This window comes from Dermochelys coriacea, chromosome 6 (assembly GCF_009764565.3).
Source record: "Dermochelys coriacea isolate rDerCor1 chromosome 6, rDerCor1.pri.v4, whole genome shotgun sequence".
NCBI classification, from domain to species: Eukaryota; Metazoa; Chordata; order Testudines; family Dermochelyidae; genus Dermochelys; species Dermochelys coriacea.
The window spans coordinates 90,882,611-90,898,435 of record NC_050073.1 but is presented as its reverse complement, the minus strand read 5'-3'; the positions used below and the strand labels follow the sequence as shown (position 1 = coordinate 90,898,435).

Below are 15,825 nucleotides of genomic sequence, written 5' to 3'. Positions count from 1 at the left end.
CAGGTATGAACACCAAAAAGGAAGGACTCTCAGAAATTGGATCTTTTTGTTCGGAAACTTATTCTACAGGGGGACTGCAGCTCAGTATTACAAATCACATGCACTCCTCAGTCACAATTACCTCTCTTTATGGGATAATATATTGAAGTTCAAGGGTAGGGTATCAGATGACTGAAGACAGGAATTCACTACAATGGTGGAGAAGGGCAAGCTAGTGTCCAGAACAACTCTTTAGGCCAGGTTGGATGCAGCTGACTCAGCAGCTCATGTCATGGCATCTGCCAAAAAAACCGGTTACTTACCATTTGTAACTGTTGTTCTTTGAGATGTGTTGCTCATCTCCAGTCCATTCTAGGTGTACATGGGCCTATATGCCCAGTCATTAGAGATTTTTGCCTTAGCGGTATCCATAGGGTCAGCAATGGTGCCTCCTTGAGTGCTGTGCTCAAGTGCTGGTATATCAGGAGCCGCTGACCCGACGCCCTGTCAGTTCCTTCTTGCTGGCAACTCTGACAGAGGGGCAGGAGGGTGGGTAATGGAATTGATCTGAGCAACACACATCTCGAAGAACAAGAGGTACAAAAGGTAGGTAACTGCTTTTTCTTCTTCAAGTGCTTGCTCATGTCGATTCCTTTCTAGGTGACTCACAAGCAGTGCCAATGGAGGTGGCTCAGAGTTCGCGGTTTTGCAAATTGCAGCACTTCCGTGCTGAAGCCAGCATCATCCTGGGTCAGCGCATAATGGGATGTAAACGTGTGGACAGATGATCAGGTAGCAGCTCTACAGATCTCTTGGATCAGCACCTGAGCCAAGAAGGCACCGATGACGCTTGTGCTGTAGTCGAGTGCATTTTGACTATCGTCTGTGGAGGCATACTTATGAGCTCATAGCAGTATTGGATGCAGGCTGTGATCCAGGACACAATCCTCTGAGCTAACACTGGGCAACCTTTCATGTTGTCTGCCACCGCAACAAACAATTGTGTTGACTTATGGAAAGGCCAGCACCCTCCGGACATCCAGGGCATATAACCTGCGCTCCTCTTTGGAACTATGGGGCTTTGGAAAGAAGACCACTAAGAAAATGTCCTGGACAGCATGAAACTGGGAAACTTCATTGGGCGGGAACAACAGGTGTGGCCACAACTGGACATTGTCCTTGTAGAACACCATATAGGGTGGTTCCAACGTAAGCGCCCTGAACTCAGACACTCTGTGGACAGATGTAATTGCCACCAAGAACACCACCTTCCAGGAGAAAAGGAGACTAGAACAGAAAGCAGGAGGCTCAAATGGAGGTTCCATAAGCCTCAACAGTATGAGGTTCAAATCCCAGGGAGGGACCAGATCCCGGAAGTGTGGGTAAAGACACTCCAAACCTGTTAGGAATTGGGCTGTCATGTGGTGAGCGAAGATCGACCTGCCTTGGAACGGAGGGTGGAAAGCTGAAATAGCAGCCAGGTGGATCCTGATTGACAACAGTGACTATCACAAGCCTTGGAGCTTGAGGTGCAGGAGATAGTCCAGGCTCACCTGCAGGGAGGCCTGCTCGGCCAAGATATGTTGATCCGAGGCCCAGCACGTAAACCGTTTCCACTTTGCCCAACAGGTCACTCTGATGGAGGGCTTTCTGCTACCCAGCAGGACCGGTTTCATTTGGGTTGAGCATTCCCAGTCATCCGCATTTAGCCACACACAAGCCACACTCTCAAGTTCAGAACCTCCAGATTCGGGTGCAGGAGACTGCTGTGATTCTGAAACAGAAGGTCCGGCCAGAGAGGGAGTTGCACTGGCTATGCTACCGAAAGGTCCAGCAGCGTGCCAAACCAGTGCTGGTGAGGCCACTTGGGGGCTATCAGGATAAACCTTGCCTTGTCCTGCTTGATTTTCACTAGGACACTGTGGATCAATGGCACTGGTGGGAAGGCGTACATCAGGGCCCCGACCAGGGAAGTAGGAAAGCATCTGACTGCAAACTGCTGTCTATCCCCTGAAGCGAACAGAACACACGGCATTTCCTGTTCTGGCAGGTCGAGAACAAGTCCACCTGGGGAGTCCCCCACTTCTGGACTGACCACATAAGTACAGGCAGGTGTGAGCCATGGTGAGTGGGTAGCTCCTCACATGGGAGATCAGATTCAACATGGCCTGAAAACGCGCCTCTGGGAGGAAGGCTCTGGCTCACATGGAGTAGAGAACCGCTCCAATGAATTCTGTGTTGGACCAGCCTAAAGGTGGATTTTTTTCTCATTTATCAACAGGTCAAGGTCGTGGCAGGTGCAACACACCAGATTGAGGCTTCTCTGCACTTGGTTACAGGACCTGCCCGGATGAGCCAGTCGTCGAGGTAAGCAAGGTGGACCCCTTGGCATCTGAGGTAAGCGGCCACGAGTGCCATACATTTGGTAAAAACCCTTGGGGCTGATGAGGGGCCAAAGGGGAACACCATGAATTGGAAATGGCATTCACCCACTACAAACCAGAGGAAACGCCTATGACTTTACAATATAGAGATGTGGGAATAGGCGTCCTTCAAGTCGAGGGTAGTGTACCAGTCTCCTGGATCCAGGGAGAGGATGATGGAGGCCAGGGAGACCATGCGAAACTTCAACTTTTTGAGAGACTCGTTGAGGCTTCACAAGTCCAGAATGGGCCTGAGGCCTCCTTTTGCTTTTGGGATTAGGAAGTAGCGGACGTAAAATCCTTTTTCTCCTCATGTCTCAAGGGACCTCCTCCACCACCGCCAGGTGCTCAACCTCCTAAATGAGGAGTTGCTTGTGAGAAGGGTCCCAGAAGAGGGATAGGAAGGAGGGGGTGTGAGTGGGAGGGAGGGGTGGCTGAAAATTGCAGGGTGTAACCGTGAGACACTATGTCCAGCACCCGATGGTTCAAGGTGACTTGGGACCAGGCCAAACAGAAGGGGCACAGATGGTTGAGGAAAGAGCAGGGTGGATCTTGGATGGTGACTGGGGTGTCGCTCTCGATCATACCCTCAAAACGAGTGCTTCTGGCCCCCAGAGTGATTTGCCAGACTGGGCTGTGTGGGTGAGCGGAAGGAACAGGAGCAACAGCAGCTGAAACTAGCGTCCCTGTCCCTTCTTCTTGCAGGCCCCTGGTGAGACTGTCAAGGCTTAGGTGGCAGGGACTGCCAGAACTGCCAAATTATTGGCCCAGCCCCTAAGGAAGGGACTCCTTGAACTTCTGGTTTGCCACCTGGAACTGCAAACTGGCTGTCAAATAAATCTTTCTTTCAAACAGATCCAGCTGTTTTGCCTCTCTTTTTGGGAGTCAAACTGGTATGCCCTTGCTTGTCTCCTTCATTGGCCACAGAGACCACCAGCAAGCCTCAGGGAGCGTGAGTATAGAAGTACATGAACCCCTTGGCCAGAACAAAGCACTTCTTTTCAGCCCTCTTTGAGGTGGGAAGGATGGAGGGCGGAGTTTGCTAGAGACCGTTGGCAATCTTAAGGACACCGTCATGCACCGGTAGTGCGGCATGGGTTGGGATGGAAGCTGACCAGAGGTCAAACAAGGTGTCCATCTGCTCAACTTTTTCTCTACCTCTGGACCCAAGTTCTCAGCCACCCGATGCAGCAGGGCCTGATGTTCTTTGAAGTTGTCTGGTGGCTGGCCCTCGAGCGTCCCACAACCACCTTACCCATGGATGAGGATAATGATTGCACCATCGGGGGAGGATCAAGGGCATCTTCCACCACGGGGAAGGGAGACTTTGGGTTGGGTGCTGTTCCTCTGCTCTGATCACCGGGTGTGCACCAAGCCTAGTGCCATTGGTGCTGCCAGCTGCTGCTCCAAGTTTGTGGCCGATGAGCGGTGAGAAGGGAGCATCACCACAAACGGCATTCCCCATGCACCCCAATAAGGCCACTGCACCAGCCACTGCTGCCAAGTCAGCGCCGTCGACATCAACGCAGCCTCGGGTGCCCATCATGCTTGTGCAATCTAGGTGAGGGGCTGAACTGGGCTTCTGTGCCGGAGGAATTCCCTTCTGGTGACCTCACTGGGGCCATCGACACCTGGGTCTGCTTGCTGGCCGCTGCCATCGGGACCGGTGCCCGGAGCAGGGTGATTGGTGGCTGGTATCAAGGGGTCGCCTGGGACCTGTGCCTAGAAGATGATCTGTGGGAGGGTGAGCAGTCGGTAGTATGGTGACCGGCATCTTGCTCTAGGCGATCCATGTTTAGACGGCAGCAACTGGGCCCATAGTGCCGGTGACTGAGGACGAGCCCTAGAGCGTCCGGGCTGCGGCTCCGGCGACCTGCAGCACAGAAGTGGAGAGTGCTGCTTCATCTCTGGGGATGAGCGGTGCTCCACTGCCTCCTGAGAGATCTTAACAGCTGGTTTGCCCTTGTGGGGAGCCTTTGCTGGTTCATGGGGCCATGCTGCATCGGCGGGTAGGCAGAGGCCTATGCTCTCTGTGCTGAGAGAGCCTGTGAAGGCATCGGTGCCGCTAGGGTTTTGGGTCCCATGCCACTCCCGGGAGTCAGCGGTGGATGGGTCACAGGGCTAAGGGCCCTGGCTGGAAGGGTGCGCAGGTCCGGAGTGGCTGGGCGGCCCAAAGTGGGTCCTTTGCCCAATGGACCATGGCCCTTTTTGCTCAGTGCTGGGGTTTTAGACCCCATGAGGAGAACCCGAAGCCAAATATCCTGGGCGGGTCTGGTGTGCTCGGTCCTTTATACCTGCATGCAGTGGCACATGGCAGCAGAGGGTGCTTGAACTGCCCTTACAGGTATTGCTGAGGGGGAAAAATAATATCCAACAATCGTGTGCTGCCATGAACTCACCCTACAGTGGAATGGCCATGGGCTCACATCTCAAAGAACAACAGCTGTGGAAAGGTAGGTAATCATTTCTTCTTTTAATAACAGTGGGTGTGTTAGCTTAGATAACCTGATTCAGCCTGTCAATCTAAATTCTTCTTATTGTGCTGACATAGCCTTGTGCTTTATATTCTATCCTAACTTGTTGTTGTGTGCTTTAAAGTTGCCACCTTCTGTCCTAAGGTGGCTGCATAGATGGATGGTATAAAATAATTTTAGGCTGGATGGCACCAGATAAATGTTAGCATTAGTAAAGCTAAGGTAAATTTAAAATGACAGTTTTAAAAACAAATATTGAATGGTGAGGCTGAGAGAACATTTGAGACTAAGCTGGGGCCACAGAAAGATAGATACAAATAATATAGATGGATTTTTAAAAAGTTAAATAAAGAGAGACATTAAGAGAACTTATTTGAAAGCAGAGCAAGGATAAGGCAGTGCATCAAGTGATTTATCAGGTTTCTATAGTGAGTGAGTAGGCTCACTCCCAGACCCACTTGGTCCCAATCCCTCGAGATCCCACTGCTTTACTTTTTTCATAAACTCTTTAATCTGGTCAGAGTAGTCAGTCAAAGCAGTAAAAGTGCCTAGAGTCAAGCTTAGGGCTTTTCAGACAACTTGATTGCTGATAATGTAATTATAACTGATAACTTTCATACCCTACCCCCTTAGCTCTCCTTACTCTACCAAAACACCATGATCTTCTGGGCCCTCCAAAACTATTTGAGACCCTGCTAAAAAGGTTCATCGGCCCATAAGACTATTTCCATTTACCCACTGCATAGTGGATTGTGTCTTCCCACTGGAAAACACACTACTGTTGTGATGCCACTGTTTAACGGTGGAAATTCAAAAGGTTATATTCAGTCAAAGGCCAATAGTCTTATTCAGTCCCTTGGCCAGAGATATTAGGATCCCCAGTAAAGGAATACACTGCATAATGATTTGCTTTGTAACAATCAGATTTTTTTCATTTTATTGGCATGTCATTAATGTTTAATCAGGTGAAGATTAGGAGCATGCTGAAAGTAATTATTTTATTTATCACAAATTCCTGTAGGCAGCAGCACATAAATGATCTATAGTATTCTTATGTTACTTACAAAACCAGAAGCAGAGCTGTTCAAATGCCACAATGATCAGCTTTTGAACTCTCCTCTGTTTGGAGTATGAACTTGGTACAGTTTGGGAATCAGGCAGTGTCACAATTAAAAAAAAAAAAAAAAAAGAGAGAGAAAGAAAAGGGGGGTCCAGTCAGTGACAAGTCACAGTGAAGGTAATGTTCCTGGGGAAAGCCTGCAGAGATGTCAATTAACTATTACATTATTGGTTTTCATTTGTTGTCCCTGGGTACTAGCCATCAAAGTACTTGGGTGCGTAAATCCTACTTTTTTGGTACCACTGTGCACCACAAAACTCCAGCTCAGCTGCTGTCTAACCCTGTAGACTCCAAAGTTTTTGCCTCTGGACATGTGCACTGCAGTCACACTCTAGGTGTCAGGGCACCTATCTCCTGCCTGCGCATGCACAATGCTATCCCACCATAGGCATCCCCTTTCTCTTGCCTAAGCCTAGAGTTATTTACAAACAAGGAAAGATGGGTGTTCAGCCACCAAAATCAGGGGGTTGGGGGAGAGGGCTGATCTGGTAGGCTAGCTGAGAGATGACCCACCCGATCAGAGCCCTCAGGTGAGTTCACACACAAAAACTGGGGCCCAGTAAAAGAGTTAAAATGAATCTCTTGCTCCTTAGTTAGGGCATTCACTTGAAAGGTGGCTGATATTTGTCCAAATCCCTTGTGCTCCTCAGGAGGAGAGGAGTGTTGAAGCAGGATTTCCCACATCCTGGATGAGTCCCCTATCCACCTCCACCCACTGTTTTGTTTTGGGTCCTACATTCAACTTAAGTAGCCAAATGCCTATCTTCCCCCAATTCGTGGATCAAACTCGGAGCTAGGCATCTCCTGAAGTGTGGACTTAGGCATCTATCTACATGAGAGGGGTGGGGTTCAGCACACATCTCTCTGGTTAGTGGTTCTCATTGGCTAGCTTAGGTGCCTCCTCCCCCCACCCCCACAGTGTGCTGGCTTTGTGGATTGCAGTCTAAGGTGCCTATCTCTCCCCATTCAATGTATGGGGAACCTAGATGCCTAACTCAGGCTTTGTAGATCACAGTGGTATTCCTGTGATTTTCTAGGTGCCTAAAAATTGTGTGTCACAATGCTCAGCATCGCAACCCATAAGTCCCTTAGTGGATGTGGGCCTCTGCTCTTAAGGGTTTGATGGAACCCAAAGAGGAGAGATGCTGTTTGTAGTTTTCTTCACCCACATCAACTTTTCAAGTGAAGCCTGAGGAAAGCCTAGGCAACTGCAGAAACTTTCCTAACAAACTGGCTAAGCTCTGGAACAACCAGCAGGCAGTTTCTTTAGCCAATTAAGTCTTTGGCATCTTTTTTGTCATTGCCACCAAATCAGTCAGACTACATATTTAGGTGTCTAAATAAGGACCTGTTTTATGTAACCATTTTTTTTTTTAAAATTGGCTTATGCTCCTAGAATTAGGAACGCACGTTTAGACATCTTCACGTGTAAAACAGTGATAATGGTATGTCCCAGTTTACAGACAGGTGGTGAGAATTAATTTGTTTGTATGGTGCTGTTGAAGATGTAAAGTTCTATAAAACGGTCAAATATGGGGAGTGGGTTTCTAGTTTGGCATTTGGAACTCAGGTAGATGTATACAGAAGACTGAGAAGGGACATAATTTTCAAGTAGATGAAAGGCTGTTACAAGGAGGAGGGAGGCAAATTGTTCTCCATAACCTCTGAGGCTAGGACAAGAAGCAATCGACTTAAATTGCAGCAAGGGCGGTTTAGGTTGGATGTTAGGAAAATCTTCCTGTCAGGGTGGTTAAGCACTGGAATAAATTACCTGGGGAGGTTATGGAATCTCTGTCGTTGGAGATTTTTAAGAGCAGGTTGGACAAACACCTTTCAGGGATGGTCTAGATAATACTTAGTCCTGCCATGAGTGCAGGGGACTGCATTAGATGACCTCTCGAGGTCCCTTCCAGTCCTATGATTCTATATATAATTGGGACGACTTAGAGGCATGACATTTCATTGAATGAGCTGGCTAAAGACCAGCAGGGAGGAGGAAACATGCTAGGGCCCTATTATGTGATGATTTTAAAGGCAGAAGAAATGGGAGAGCCTGTTGAGCTCAGGAGTCCCACAGAGGGGGGATAGATCCTAAAAGATTAAAGAGATCTTTGTTTTGAAATATTTAAGAACTTCCCTGCCAGATTCCTTAGCTTCTGCTACTTGCTATTCCTGACTAATGTGGTCTGAACAACAAGGGGCATGCCATCTCTCTCTGTGAGATTGACAAGGGGCTAGGCAGACCCATATAATGCTGCCACCTTTTAAACTTTGTCTCCCACAACAAAGTAATCTATTCATTATTGTATACTGACCATGTAGTCTAGGCATCATAAAGTGACACAACTTTTGCCAAATCCAGGATATGAAGTTGGAACATGGGAATTGTTCTAGAACCTCAGTGTCTGACAGTATCTCACTCTTAGTAGAAAAGACTAGATCTAGGATAAGTATCTCCCCAAAATAGTCTCTGGTGAAGACTGATACAAATATATCATTTTGGTTTTCTTTAATGGTTTCCTGCTTCAAGTTGATTTGTATGAGCTGCTAGTTATTTACTTTCCAAGTTCACTTTCACCTCTCATTTCCATCTTATACTTTACCTGCCATAGTTCATGTTTTCTATCAATTCCACTTGAGACAGATTTTCATTTTCTGAAGAATACCGTTTGACTTGTCTCTTGAGCTGAGCAATTTAACTTTTTGGTTGTTGGTTTTGCTTGTCATCTTGTTTCTTATTTTGTTTGGGGGAGTTGCCTGCCCACTGTTGCTATGGATTCTTGCTGCAGGATATGGAATGTGGACTTGTTCTGATCTGTGTCGGAAGATAGAAGTTGTGATGGGTTTGGGCCCTTGGGGGTGTCACCTGATGTGCTGGGATGCTACTGAGTCAGCCTATTCTGCCAGCCTGGGTGCCCTTTACCTGACCTTGCTGGGTTAGGCTCACAAGCCTCTTCCAGACAAGCACACAGGCAGGGCCACACCCAGCTGCACAAAGAGACAGAGATCTGCTCTGGTGCCCACTCCCTGTAAGGGATACAAACCCAAAGATTTTATGAAATTTTCCCCCTCCCTCAATATGGAGGGAGATATGCACAACTTCCCCCCCCCCCATTAGAAATTACATAAATTGGGTTATATTATGAACAAGAAATAAGTTTATTAACCAAAGTACGCAAGCTAAGCTCAATATACTTAAGAAATAGGTTACAAAATGTAATTTCTTACCCTAAATGTTATTTTAGGCCAGTTGCAAAGTTTCTATAGTTCAGAGTTCTTCTTTGAGTGCTGCGTGGCTAACTCAGTCTGAGCTGTGCTGCTCTTGCTTGGTTCAGCAGGTCCTTTTGGGTAGCAGGAAGCCCTCTACCACGTCCATGCACTTAGCCAAGTGGAAGCATTTTTCCTGCTGGTACGCTCAGTCATATGGCCCCTCTACAGGCGTCAGTACCTATCATCTTGGACTACCTCTTGACCTTAAAACAGCTGGGCTTGGCAATATCATCCATCAGAGTGCACCTGGCAGCTATTTCGGCTTTCCAACTGGGCAAAAACAGGCATTCAGTCTTCTCAAATCCCATGGTCAGCAGATTTCTCAAGAGGTTGGAACGCCTGTTCCCACGAATTCGACAACTGCTCCTACGTGGGATTTTAACTTGGTCCTCTCCAAACTCATGGGTGCCCCGTTCGAGCTGATGGCCACCTGCTCACTCCTGTACCTTTCCTGGAAGACAGCCTTCCTTGTAGCTATCACCTCGGCGAGGCGTGTGTCTGAGCTCAGGGCACTCACATCAGAACCACCATATACGGTGTTCCACAAGGACAAGGTACAGCTCCGACCCCACCCTACCTTCCTCTCTAAGGTGGTGTCTGCGTTCCATCTCAACTAGGACATCTTCCTCCCTGTCTTCTACCCAAAGCCATGCACCTCTCAACGGGAACAACAGCTGCACTCCCTGGACGTTTGCAGAGCCCTCGCCTTCTACATGGAGCGAACAAAACCTTTCAGGAAAACATTGCAGCTGTTTGTAGCTGTGACAGACCAGATGAAGGGCCTTCCAGTCTCCTCCCAGCGCATCTCGTCCTGGATCACATCATGCATCCGTGCGTGCTATGACTTGGCTGGTATCCCAACTATGCACCTTACCGCCCACTCCACGTGGGCTCAGGCTTCATCCTCTGCTTTCCAGGCACACGTACCCATACAGGAGATATGTAGGACAGCGACTTGGTCATCGGTGCATACCTTTGCCACCCACTACGCGATAATTCAGCAGTCCAGGGGTGATGCTGCATTTGGTTCAGCGGTCCTTCACTCCGTGACATCTCACTCTGACCCCACCACTTAGGTAAGGCTTGGGAGTCTCCTAATTGGAATCGATATGAGCAAGCACTCGAAGAAAAAAAGACTGTAACTGTTGTTCTTCGAGATGTGTTGTTCATATCCATTCCAAACCAGCCCTCCTTCCTCTCTGTTGGAGTAGCCGTCAAGAAGAAACTGAGGGGGCACTGGATCGGCTGGGGCATATATCCGGTGCCATGAAGGCGCCACTCCAGGGGGCACCTCAGCCGATGCACCGAGTGTTGCTAGGATAAAAATCTTCCGACGATCAAGCACATGGCGCGCACACATCTAATTGGAATGGATATGAGCAACACATCTTGAAGAACAACAGTTACAAAGGTGAGTAACCATCTGGTTTGTTATATTTCTTTTCAGACTGGACCCCTGTCTCAGTCTGGACTCCCCCGCTGCCTTCCCTTCAGGTGGCTTTAGCAGTCTTTCTTCTTGAGCAGACAGGCCATGGAGAGGAGGAGCCCTGTTTGCCTTCCTCCCCATCTTAAATAGGATTTACATAAGGCAGGAATCCTTTGTTTCCCAAACTTCACCCCCCTTCCCTTCCAGTGGAAAGTTTCAAGAAGTCCCAGGTAATCAGGTGACAAGACCACCTGACTCTGTAGTATCACAGCATCCATGAGTCAGTGGCAGTATGGAGCATCTGCAGGAAGGTCAAGCCTTTTAACAGTTCATTGTCCTCGCTGATGGGTCATCAACCCTGTCTGGCTTTTCCATTGTTGTACCTGAAGTTTTTTGCAGTGGGCGTCACCCAAAGTAGCATAGTTAAAATACAGATGCATAGTCAATATTCCTAACTTGAGATACAGAAATGGTACAGGCATACAAATTGGATAATCACATTCAGTAAATTATAACCTTTCCAATGATATCTTACAAGACCCATCTTGCATAAAGTAAATCTCCATTATGTCATATTCATATCATAAGCATGTTTTCATAAAGAATATGGAGTGAAACATCACAGAAGTATGTAGCCTTGCTAGCACCCAGTACTGAAAAAGCTGGATACAGCAGATCCTGGATTTCCTCTTCATTCCAAGAATTCTTCCCAAGGAGAACATTAACCGATAATTAAAAATCTTTTCAAACAATTATAGTTAGCTTTAAAATCCCCGTGTGTGAAGAATAAAAAGGATTGTTTCTATTAATCCTTGCACTGACCTTTCATTCTTGCAACTGGAAGAATGTCTTATGATGGGACTGTCACACACAAGGCCCTGAAGTCTGTAACAAGGCAAGTGCTGTAGCGGAATGATGCTGTTTCAGGATTATCCACAGCCAATAAAATGCCTGCTGGTTCCACCATCCTTATTTTGATCAATTGGCAGCCTGTCTTGGAAGGTGGGTAGCACTTTTGTTGCACAAAAAGAACCGTTATGTACCTGACAGTAACTGGTTCTTTGAGATGTTGTAGTCCACATCAATCCCACTGTAGGTGTCCATGTCTGAAGAGGTCTGGATATATCCAAGATGTGGAGTTTTCCTCCCCTTGTGTGGAATATGAATTTGAGAAGAACACAGGTAAGCTGACTGATTTCAAGTGGAACTCTGAAACATCTTTGGTGATGAATTTTGCATAAGGTCTCAAAATTACCTTGCCGTTATGAAAGGAGGTATATAGAGTCTTCTGGTCAAAGTGATGGCTGCCAGCAAAACCATTTTTAGAATAAAATGATGGATGGGGGACTTCATAAGCCTATGATGGATGATGAGATCCCATGCTGGAGTAAGTTCTCTAACTGGCGGCTGAATCTGCATTAGGTTCTTAAGAAATTCTGACTCCGTTGAGTGAGCAAATCAAGAGCAACTATTGGTGGATAATATGCTGAGCTTGCTGCCAGCTGAACTAAATGAGCCCAGAATGCTGTGACTCTGCAAATAGTCCAGAATATTTGGTATTGGGGCCTGCATGAGGTTTGGGGGTGTTGGACTGCCCATATCAAGGGCCTTTCACATTTAAGGCAGTAAGTTTTCCTCACGGATAGCTTCCTGCTCTGTGCCAGGAGCTCTAAACATGTGAGTAGCAGTCTCTTTCTGTGGACTCAACCAGCCAACATCCAGGCTATTGGCAGCAATTTCAGGTATGGACGGAATACTTGACTTGGATATTGCAACGATAGGCCTGCGAGCTAAACTGGGGGCTGCATGGACATGTGCAGGAGGTCTGTCAGTCAAAACTGCCTTGGCCAGTTGGGATTTATGACAAGTCTCACCTGACCTTGTCTGGCCTTGGCAATCACCCCAGGGATTAGCCCTGATTCCACTGGAGAAGAAAAGTACCTGGCAAAATACCTGAGCTCATGCCTCCTCTGGCAAAGAAGTTTGGGTCCTGGGCATTATCCTTGATGGCAAACAGGTCTAACACTGGATGGAATACCAACCTGATGAAGGATTTTGCAGTGACCACTTGAGGGTGGTGATGGATTATCAGGATTCACAAAGCTGCTAAATTGTTGCTGAGTCCCAGGAGGTGTGGGGCTGTCTGTTCTTTCTCCTGGGGGAGGGGGAATGCTCACTTAAAATCTTCTTCATAGAGAACTAAAATAAAGGCGAAGAGAGGCTTTTCACAAGTTAGTCAGTTTTGAAGCTCAAGGAACAGAAGTAGGTTAACCCAGTTCAGGTTCCATCTGCTGCCATTGTGCCACTGCCTGGGCTCTAGGACGCTGTAGGGTAACGGAGGGTTCCAGAGCTCAGGCTCTAGCCCAAGCCCAGAAATCTACATAGCAATGAAACAGTCCCACAGCCTGAGCCCGAGTTGGCTGGCACAACCCAACCATGAGTTTTTTCTTTGCTGCGTAGACACACCCTTAGAGCTAATTAAGAAGATAAAACTGGTTAAGTATACATAGAAGTTGTAGGAGCTCTAGTTAATACAGACACACAATGGAAATAACAGAAAAAATCAATATACCTAAGTTTGAGAATAAGGTACAGTAGAACCTCAACGATAAGAACACCAGAATTAATGACTGATCAGTCAACTGGACATCATGTGAAACCAGAAGTAACCAATCAGGCAGCTGTGGAGACCAAAAAACAAACAAACAAAAAAGCAACTAGTGTACTACGCCTGTATGGTATCTTAAAGGTAGGCTTCTCTGGGCTCCCTGTCCCAATCCCCACCCCATTCCCAAGAGGGGGCAGCCACTTACAGCTAGGAGGTGAAGATGCTGGGGCGACCAGCCCAAGGTAGCTGAAGCTGGCAGAGCAGGAGCAGTGCTGGGGTCTGCGCTGCTTTCATACCCTCATTTCCCCAGCTGGGAGGGGGACGTGCTGTTTACACAGACACACACACACCAGGAGTGGGACACAAGCTTGCAAACTCAGTCCGACCAGGGACAGAAGCTGCCTGCAAGGAAGCTGCTGGCGCTGAGGAGGGAGCTCAGCAGCTGGAGCTGGAGCCTGAACTGCGCTTTGTTCAGAATTACGAACATTTCAAAGTTATGGACAGCCTCCATTCCCGAGGTGTCTGTAACTCTGAGGTTCTACTGTAAGTACATTACAGTGGTTTCCTGCATTGTTCATTCTTAGTCTTACATTGTATATACTTATATCCTTGTGGAAAGGCACAAGTTGCAAGCATAGCCCCAACACACATTGATGTTCAACAGATTCTGAGCTTGCATGCATGAGGCACATGTGCCCCTAAAGTGGAGCACATGCTCATTACAGTATATCAGTGAAGCAGCTTCCCCCCCCCCCCAGCCCCATGTTTATTGCTTATTAGGGCTGGGAAAATTAGCCACAGCCATTACTAGAGAGAACAGGACAGACTGAATAAAACAATTAGTGAATTTAGGGCAAAATGAGTAATTAATCATCAGACCGATTTATGTAGGGATGTGGTAGATTCTCCCTTACCTGAAATCTTTAAATCAAGACTGGATATCTTGGTAAAAGATGTACTCTAGTTCTCCCAGAGGTAATGGGCTTCATGTGGGAAGCAGGTTGTGAAATTCTGTGGCCTGTGTTATGCTGGAGGTCAGACTAGATAATTATGGTCCCTCTGGCCTTCAAATCTATGGAAAAAAAACCACATGACTCAATCAGTCTGACCTTTTGCATTTTGCAGAACACCTAGGTAGTTCCCAATAATGTTACCTAGCCTATCTAATTGTAAAATATATTTAGTGCTGGTGAAAGATGCTAGATTAACAGATGTGGGAAATGAAGTTCTCCCATCCACGGAAGAGGAAAGGAGGTTAAGCGATCTTTTTTTATTCACTGCCTTTCAAGGTACCTCTGCCCTGACCATCTCTACTCTGAGAAGGTGGTAGTTTAGTCTAGTGGCTGTCGTGAAATGTAATCTACCCCTAAGGAACTAAACAGATTCACCACAATGCAATCAGTCTTTTGAGTCTTGAGTGCTACACCCCAATTGCAGATTTCAATCAGCAACTAATGATGAAAGTATATAGTCCCCATTAACAATGTCTTAAATTATCTAATCCTCCTTAGCTAAACCAGTTTTTCTGTAGCTGTAATGATTTTTTTGGGCCAGATCCTCATCTGCTACAAATGGGCAAAGATCAGTTAGAGTCTAGGGAGCTACTCTGACTTATACCAACTGAGAGTCTGGCTCTGGTTCTTAATCATCTGTGTGTGTGGTCAGTATGTTCTACTGCTTAAGAGTGCTGAGTAAAATAAAACAAAAATATTAGCTTTTTTCTATTTCTTTTTCTTAAAAACAACCCCCTACACAGTGGTACTTTTAACTACTACATTTTTATCCAGAAAAATGTTATAGCCTGCTAAGCATTTATTACATGTAGATATTCAGTATTTCATTAAAGGTATGTACTTTCCACCATACCTGCGATAATTACCCAAGTGCTGTAAAGGGCAAAATCTACACAGCAGAATTTTGTTCTAATAATCCAAGGTGCTAGTAGCAAGATGCAATATGTGAGCTTTTTTGGTGAGTTGGATTTTGAAAATGTCCCTTTCATCCTTCACTGTGGTAGAGGCTGGTGCTACAAGTGGAAGAAGAAAGATTAATAAAACTGTCCTCCTGCATTGTATTACCTAATTTTCTATTCTGTGAACTTGGCTACAGCTCTGATTTTTGTGGCAATTGAAGAGAAATCTGCCAATTATTTTCCTTGTATGGAGTGTTGTTGTAGCCATGTTGCTCCCAGGATATTAGAGAGACAGGGTGGATGAGGTAAATTTTTCTGTTGGACCAACTTCTGTTGGTGAGAGACAAGCTTTCAGTGATCACTCTATACCTGACCTATCAGTCCTCAGCCTCAAAGAAAACCTGCACAACTCTTCCAATTATGAGCCTGGGATCTTAAATTCATAATTTTGCTAGACACTAAAAATCATGAACGAATAGAGACGCTGGATTTATGGCTTATTACAACAATCTATAACCCCCAAACCATGCTTACCCCCATGTCCCTTCTTTCCCCCTATGACTGGAAGGATGTTAATTGGCCACTTCACCTTCCATGGTCCCTTGACCTATGT

General features: G+C 46.7%; 1 long non-coding RNA gene across 1 annotated transcript; it reads left to right on the top strand.

The window, feature by feature from the left end:
- Positions 1 to 989: 989 nt before the first annotated feature.
- Positions 990 to 3,254, top strand: LOC122460614. The gene is made up of 2 exons (XR_006282034.1): positions 990 to 2,376; positions 3,108 to 3,254. It is a non-coding gene; the product is annotated as an uncharacterized LOC122460614 (long non-coding RNA).
- Positions 3,255 to 15,825: the final 12,571 nt, after the last annotated feature.